Source organism: Hippopotamus amphibius, chromosome 3, assembly GCF_030028045.1.
Source record: "Hippopotamus amphibius kiboko isolate mHipAmp2 chromosome 3, mHipAmp2.hap2, whole genome shotgun sequence".
NCBI lineage: Eukaryota > Metazoa > Chordata > Mammalia > Artiodactyla > Hippopotamidae > Hippopotamus > Hippopotamus amphibius.
In genome coordinates this window covers 178,973,396-178,982,003 of record NC_080188.1, presented here as the reverse complement: position 1 = coordinate 178,982,003, position 8,608 = coordinate 178,973,396, and the positions used below count along the sequence as shown (strand labels likewise).

At 43.4% G+C, this 8,608-nt stretch overlaps 1 non-coding gene across 1 annotated transcript; it reads left to right on the top strand.

The window, feature by feature from the left end:
* Positions 1 to 3,923: 3,923 nt before the first annotated feature.
* On the top strand, positions 3,924 to 3,996 carry TRNAT-UGU (transfer RNA threonine (anticodon UGU)). Its single transcript has one exon. It is a non-coding gene; the product is annotated as a tRNA-Thr (tRNA).
* The last annotated feature ends 4,612 nt before the right edge of the window (positions 3,997 to 8,608 follow it).

The window sequence follows — 8,608 nt, the reverse complement described above, 5'->3', positions numbered from 1 at the left end:
AGGCACTAGACCCCACGAGGTGGGACTCTGCCCACCCATATGTGGGACACATCTGTCCAGTTAAAATCAAACACAGAGACCAGACTCGCAAATTCCCTAAGTAGACAAGACCAGTTTAGTTATACCAGCAAAGCTTCATTTAGCTTCTTTTGCAAGACAAGCAAGGTTAACTTGACTGGGATCAGTTCTTCCTCAGGCGGCTGAAAATCATAAGCAAAACTTAAATTGTTGCCCAAAATTGATACGAGGTAACCACGAAACCAATTCCTTTTCATTTCAGAAAGCTCTAATATTGTCAACAATTCTAATACTGTAACCAATCGCTGTGAAGAATCAACAGCTACAGCTTCCACACTACATAAGCCGCTTTACAGCCCTATTCCTTGGAGCCTATTCTTTGGAGCCTCGTTCCATGTTTGGGTTTGAGTCTCCCCCATTTGCAAACGATCTTTTTGGTGCCTGCACAACACTTTTACTATTTACTAGGATCTGGGCAGATAGAGGAGAGGGTGAGCTTGGACTCAGAGCCGGATGACCCCAGCATCCCAGGTTCTGAGCCCCTGAGCCCCTCCTGTGTCCTGAGCACCTACCAACCTTGGCCTGGGGGTAGGGGTGGGGGCAGAATTCAGACACTTGAGCCAGCAGCCACCTTCAGTGGGCACCAAGAAGGTTGCAATGCACTCAGGATGTATTCCTCCTCTCTAGCGCTAAATGGAAAACTGGAAGGCAGGGATTCCCTACCCGGCTTATTTTGAATCTCCTGTAACTAGACCAATGTATTCTCTATGCTTCCTGAGACACAGGGTCACAGTCCCTCACCACTGTCACTTCCGCTTGTGACTCCTATGGACACATATAGAGGGAAGAGATGCCGGAACTAGGTTTATAAAGCAACAGAGTCCTCAGCTCCCAGCCCCCTCCCCTTCTTTAGCATTGCTCCTCCGTCTCTCTACGCCCAGACTCTGGGGTTCTATTCCCGTCCCCCACCCCCAGTTCGGTTGTGGTTGGGTGTAGAGAGGGACCAGATCCCAGGGAGGACCCTCCAACTTCCTCCCTCCCTCCACATCCTGACCTGAGGGTCCCCACTAAAGAGCCTACCTTTCATCTTGGACACGACATTTCCAGCCCCTTCCCCTCCCTGGGCCAAAGCTTCCTCATCTTCAAAATCAAGTGCTGGCTAAATGAACTTGAAAGTCCCGCCCGATCCTTATACCTCACATCCTCACCTGATTTTGGACGGGATAGAATAAGGCCCACTCCCGGGACAGCGGATGCAAGACAGTGATGCGGAGGACAGGGTGGGAGAGCCGCTGCCCCGGGGGAGTGGGGGAGAGCCTAGGGCTCTGTCCTGCTTCCTCACCTCCAGGAGGCAGGGGACGCAGCCTTGTGCAGCTGGATGCAGGGAGAGCTTGTGGGCGATGGGCAAGCAAAGCAAACTGCCATGAAAACTGCCTGCCGCCTTACAACAACAAGAACACACAGCACAGTCAAGGGACTCCTGTTTCCATCTCCTCCTCTTCCTCCACCCAAACTGGACCTGGGATGCTTTCCCCCCTGCCAGTGCCTCAAGCTGGAATCTCTCCCAGAGATGTTCTGCTCTGGGTCGACCATAGACTAGGAGGAGATGTTCAGCCTATAAAGAACAATGCCTGTCATGTTTGTATCTAGCAATTTACAATCTGACCACTGTCAAGTTCACCATTGTGTTGAATCCCCCAAAGTGCTCTGAGATAGAGCCAAAATGATCACCTCCATTTTACAGGTGGTGAAAGGGCTTGAGCTAGGGCTCGATACAGGGAGTCAGGAGAAGGAGGAAGGAACATAAAACTAAATATAAAACCCTCCCAAACTTGTTCCTCTAATGCCACGCTACTTATGAGCAAATTAAAGTCTTTCCAGGATGCCCCCCTTCCTGGTCCTTCTTTCATCTCGTCCTTCATCTTTATGTCCTTTCTCCTACAGTTCAGAAGTGTGAGTTGAGAGGAGAGGGTCCATTTTTCTATCACATCCCTCACGCAGCTGCCTGCAAATCCTCTTCACCTGGGGGGGAGGGTTGGTGCAGGTGAAAATCGCTGGTGAAGCTCCCCCTGGCCAGAGGCAGCACGCGTTCAAGGGAATGAAGGAAGCCTTGCTTCTGCCTTAATTCGCCTGACTTCCTTGTTACCAGTTAAATTGTGTCCCCTCGAAATTCTCATGTGGCAGCCTTAACCCTCAGTACCTCAGAATGTGACCTGTTTGGAGACAGAGTCTTTACAGAAGTAACTTGGGTCCTAATCCAACATACCTGTGTTCTTATAGAAAGGGGACATTTGAACACAGAAACGGACACATATAGAGGGAAGAGATGCCGGGACCGAGATAGCCACCTACAAGCCAAGGAGAGAGGCCTGGGTAGGATCCTTCCTCAGGACCTTCGGAAGGAAACAAGGTTCGGCTGCCAGCACCTTGAATTTGGACTTGTGGCCTCCAGAACTGTGAGACAATGCGTTTCTATTGTTTAAGTCCCCCAGTGTGTGATATTTTGCTAGGACAGCCCTAGAAACAAATGCAATCCTCAGAATCACCTCTGAGATGGAAATAAGCCAGTTCTTAGTGCTTTTGGCAAGATGACCTGAGACATTAAAATCAGGCTGATGTTACAGGCAGAAGAAGCCACGTAAAATGAGAAATGGAGGGGCTTCCTAGGTTTTCTTGAGAGGGAGGAGAAGTTCGTATGCAAAAAACGAAACTAACAGAGGAGTTTGCCCTTTATCCTGAGAACAATGAGAAGCCCCTGGAGGCTCCTGGAGCAGAGGAAGGAGGAAAGTCACGCAATAGGATAGTCAACTTCAGAGCAAAGGGCAGGGAAACAGGACAATAAGAAAATCCTATAGGCCAAGGAACCCAAAGGGTGTTAAAAATTCTAATTTATATGGAGATGCCGTGGAAGTGGAAGTAAGGGAGAATGATGAGAAGTCACCTCCCAAAGCGCCTCCCTGATTTCTCCAGACTCACAAAATGAACATCATCGTAGATGTCATTCATTCAGCATTTATTGAGCACCTACTGTGTGCTGGACACTATTCTAGGTGCTGGGAATACAGCAGAGAATAAAACAAAAACCCCTGGCCTCAGAGAACCAACATCCTAACCTGGAGAGAAAAATACATAATGAGCACATTATCTAACAGGAAAGAAGGTTAAGTAAGTAGTATGGGGCAGAAGGGCAGGATAAGGAGGATGGCACAGCTTTAAATAGGGGCTCAGAGGGTCTTGTTGAGAAAAGGTGGCGAGCAGACACCTGACTGAGGTAAGAGAGAGAAGCCTGCAGACCACCGGGAGCGGGTGATCGTCATTGGCTCCTCGTGCGGTGACGGATCCGGGCATAATTTCATTCCTTCAGTAAATAGTTAAATAAGCAAAAGGAAATCAGGCATCATTTCCTGACCCTAATCATTAAAAAAAAGGGCAGGTACGACCTTTACTTATTCACTCTCATGTCTAATAGTACGTAAGTACTCAATAAATATGTGTTGAATCAATTAATTCATCCATAATCAATAACATTTAACTTATAAGAAACAAAGACACCCCCTATAACTTGATACAATTTGTATTACAAACATGATATAACTTGTCCTATAAACAGTAGACTGGAGAATTTTTTTTAAGATGTAAATGTACCACTCATAATATCATCAGAACATTATTTCATTTTTGCATTTTCCCTTCCAGCACTTATCTGCATGCATAACTGATCGTAGGTATGATTTAGTGTTTTGTAATCATAAATATATGATTTTGAGATTGGGCTTTTTTCTATTTATTAGGTTGTCTTTACGACTGTCATTGTGAGAGGATGCCTGGGGTTAGTTATTCTCAGACTGCCAGAAAGCAACGTTGTTCCCAATGTCCCTGAAATATAGCGGGCCAGGTAGTAAGCGGGCTCCATAGCTCAGTGGTTAGAGCACTGGTCTTGTAAACCAGGGGTCGCGAGTTCGATCCTCGCTGGGGCCTCTTCTTTGCTCAGGTATTTTTTTAGAAACTATCCTCTGTACATAACGCACCAAAATGCAAAGTGTTGTCTGAAAACGATATTTCTGGCAGGATTAAAAGTTATTCCTCCTGAAACGCACATCATGACCATCCTCACTCTGCCTTAGAGTGACCCGGAAGAGAAAATCCTGGAATGCAACAAAGAGCAGGAAAAAGAAAAGAAAAGCTACCTTCGGCGACCCAGCGCCACCCGGGCCTGGGGTCCGAGCCCTGGAAAAGGAGTGGCGAGGCTCCGCGGTCTCGTTTGCAACGCCCTGCAAACTCCCCGCACCGCGTCGCGAAAGGCGGAGGGGGCGGCGCGCGCGGGCAGCTCGACCGCGGGCCGGGCGCGCGGGGCGGCGCCTGCAGTCACGCCGCGCGGCCGGCGGGCGGCGCTGTGGCCAGGCGCCCGCTCTCCCGTTCCCGGCCGCCGAGTGTCGGTGCCGACTCCGCGGCTCAGAGCGCGGCCAGCGTGGCCTGGACCGAGGCCCGCGCTGTGCTGACACGTGGCAACCCGGGCTTCGGAGCCCAGCCTGGCTCCACGGTCCTGCCCGCTTCGAGAGGAAGGGGGAGCGATTCCCAAAAATAAACAGTTTCGGGCTGTTTGGGACGCCAAGTTTTGCAGCCGGTTTCATGTCTCTGAATTTTTCCCTGAGTTCCAGAAAGCCGCGTGACTGTCGAGTCACGAGAGACTTTCCTGAATAAATGAATTCTCTCCACCCAGGATTTCTTGATAAAGGATTGTCTGTAAAGTAGCCACTGGCCACATGCCACTGAGGACCTGAAGTGATATTCCTGATTGAGATGTGCTGAAAGAATAAAATACACATTGGATTTATAAAATTTAGTAAAAAAAAGAAAGAATGAAAGAAAGAAAGAAAGAAAGAGAGAAAGAAAGAGAGAAAGAAAGTGAACTATCCCATTAGTAATTTTTAATTGATAACATATTGAAACGATAATACTGTAATGTATTGGATTAACTAAAATATATAATTTTATTAATTTTACCTATTTGTTAATGTGGCTACTAGAAACATTTTAATTACATATGTGGCTCCCATTAGCAGCCCTATTTCTGTTGGGTGGTGCAGGTTCAAGGAGCCAGGGTCCTGTGACCTTGAGTTCAAGTTAATTCTTAACCTGTCCTCACACCAGGTAAACCCTTCATCTCTGGGTCTCCCAGAGCCAACACTGTGCCTGGCAAGCAGTAAGCATGGCATTGGTCGAAATGAAATCAAATATCTCCCCAACGTAATCTAAAACTCCGCAAAGAATAAGAGCATGTATTTCTCAGACTGGGTTCGTTTTGAGAATGATGTAACTGTAAGAATTTCTATTTTGGCTTGCAAGATTTTAGCTCTGGAAAAACACTCTCATCCTTCTGTTAGTTATTTTGCCCTTCTGTGGTCTGCATATCTGCTGCTAGGGGTGCTGGGAGACAAGTGGTCAGAGTGCCTTGAGAAAATAAGCCCCATTCGTGCAAGAAAAATATACGTAATTATCACATAAGGGTCAGCACTTCACTGACACTGAATGTCTTTTCTGCAAAGCCATTTCAGATCCTCGAATACCTTAATACCAAGACTACTTACCCTGGCTTTACGTGGTCATCAAGTAACAGTTAGTAAGAAAAAGATGCCCTTTAAGCAGTCCAGTCCCATCTCCCTCCAGCCACTCCCAGCCCTCATCCTTCCTCCCCTTCTCTCCCCTCCTTCCAGCTCCTATAAAGAACAAGCACGTGCATGTGTGCATTTTTCTGAACTTTTCAACACCTCAGGCTTTAAGGAAGTTGAATACATTTTGGCTGTGGCATAATGTTTGTTTTCTCACAGTCCTACCCCTTCATGAAAGTTCACAGGCATTGCCAGCCATCTTCCAGAAAATAAAGCCACTTTACCAGAGAGGAATAACCTGCCTTACCCACAGGGTCCCAGCATTTCAGGGTACCTGCTCAGTTCACTTCTCTAGACCCACTACCCTCCTGTTGAAAAGCTGTGCTCAGAAGGCCTTGAATTTTATGGTTGTGGTCCTCTATTTTGACACATGAATTCTAAGCACCTTTCCCCCAAGGCTGAAAACACTTCCATGCCAGAACCTTTTTTTTTTTTTTAATTGAAGTATAGTAGATTTACAACAATGCAGTAGTTTCAGGTGTACAGCAAAGTGATTCAGTTGTATATATACATTTTTTTCAGATTATTCTCCATTATAGGTTATGACAAGACATTGAACATAGTACAATGTGTTATACAGTAAATCCTTGTTGCTTATCTGTGTTATGTATAGTAGTTTTATCTGTTAATCCCATACTCCTAATTTATGCCTCCTCCACTTTCCCCTTTGGTAACCATAAGTTTGTTTTCTATGTCTGTGGGTCTATTTCTGTTTCGTATATAGATTCATTTGTGTTATTTTTTAGATTCCACATATAAGTGATATCATATAATATTTGTCTTTCTCTGCCTGACTGACTTCACTTAGTATGATATTCTCTAGGTCCATTCATGTTGCTGCAAATGGCAATATTTCATCCTTTTTTATGACTAACAGTCCACTGTGTGTGTGTAGATATATATATTGACACGCACACATCTTAAACCGATTGTCTGTTGATGGGCACTAGGATTGTTTCCATGTCTTGGTTATTGTGAATAGTTCTGCTATGAACATTTGGGTGCATATATCTTTTCAAATTAGAGTTTTCATTTTTTCTGGATATATGCTCAGGAATGGGGTTGCTGGATCATATTGTAGCTCCTTTTTTAGTTTTTAAGGAACCTCCCCACTGTTTTCCATAGTGGCTGCACCAATTTACATTCCTACCAACAGTGTAGGAGGGTCCCTTTTCTCCACACCCTCTCCAGTGTTTATTATTTGTAGACTTTTTAATGATGGCCATTCTGACCCATGTGAGGTGATACCTCACTGTACTTTTGATTTGCATTCTCTAATAATTCGCAATGTTGAGAATCTTTTCATATACCTGTTGGCTGTCTGTATGTCTTCTTTGGAGAAATGTCTGTTATAACTTCAGCCCATTTTTTGATTGGATTTTTTTAAATTGAGTTGTATGAGCTGTTTGTATATTCTGGATATTAACCCCTTATCAATTGCATCATTTGCAAATATTTTCTCCCATCCCTTTGGTTGTCTTTTCATTTTGTTGATGGTTTTCTTTGCTGTGCAGAAGTTTTAAGTTTGATTAGGTCTCATTTTTTTATTTTTGCTTTTAATTCTTTTGCCTTGGGAGACTGATCTAAGAAAACATTGGTATGCTTTATGTCAGAGAATGGTTTGCCTATGTTCTCTTCTAGGAGTTTTATGGTATCTTATATTTAGGTCTTTGAACTATTTCGAGTTTATTTTTGTATGTGATGTGAGAGTGTATTCTAATTTCATTGATTTTACATTTACTGTCCAGCTTTCCCAACACCGGTTGCTGAAAAGACTGTCTTTTCTCCATTGTATATTCTTGCCGCCTTTGTCATAGATTAATTGACTATAGGTATGTGAATGTATTTCTGGGCTCTCTATTCGGTTCCATCAATTTGTATGTCTGTTTTGTGACAATACCACACTGTTTTGATTACTGTAGCTTTGTAGTATTGTCTGAAGTCTGGGAGGATTATACCTCCAGCTTTGCTCTTTTTCCTTAGTATTGCTTTGGTAATTCTGGACGTTTTGTGGTTCTATATAAATTTTAGGATTATTTATTCTAGTTCTGTGGGAAATGTCACGGTTATTTTGATAGAGATCACATTAAATCTGTAGATTGCTTTGGGTAGTATGACAATTTTAACAATATTAATTCTTCCAATCCAAGAGCATGGAATATCTTTCTATTTCTCTGAATCATCTTCAGTTTCCTTTGTCAATGTTTTATAGTTCTCAACGTATAGGTCTTTCACTTCCTTGGATAAGTTTATTCCTAGGTATTATTTTTTTTACCCAATTTTAAACAGTATTGTTTTTTACTTTCTCTTTCTGATATTTCATTGTTAGTGTAAAAAAATGCAACTGATTTCTGTGTATTAATCTTGTATCCTGCTATGTTGCTGAAATCATTTATTAGTTCTAATAGGTTTTGTGTGGAGTCTCTAGGATTCTCTATATAGAGGATCATATCATCTGCAAATAATGACAAATTTACCCCTTCACTTTTTGGATATCTTTTATTTGGATACTTTTTTTTTTTTTTTTTTTTTTTGTCTGACTGCTGTGCCTAGAACTTCCAATACTATGTTACTATGTTGAATAGAAGTGATGAGAGTGGGCATCCTTGTCTTACTCCTGAGTTTAGCAGGAAGACTTTTAGCTTTTCACCACTGAGTATTATGTTGGCTGTGGGTTTGTCATAAATGGCTTTTGTTGAGATATGTTCCCTGTATACCCACTTTGGTCAGAGCTCTATCATGAATGGATGTTGAATCTTATGAAATGTTTCTCTGCACCTGTTTGAGATAATCATATGGTTTTTGTCTTTTCTGTTTTTAATGTTGTGTATCACATTGATTGATTTGTGTATGTTGAACCATCCTTATGACTCTGGAATGAATCCAACTTGATCATGTTGTACGATTCTTTTTATGTATTG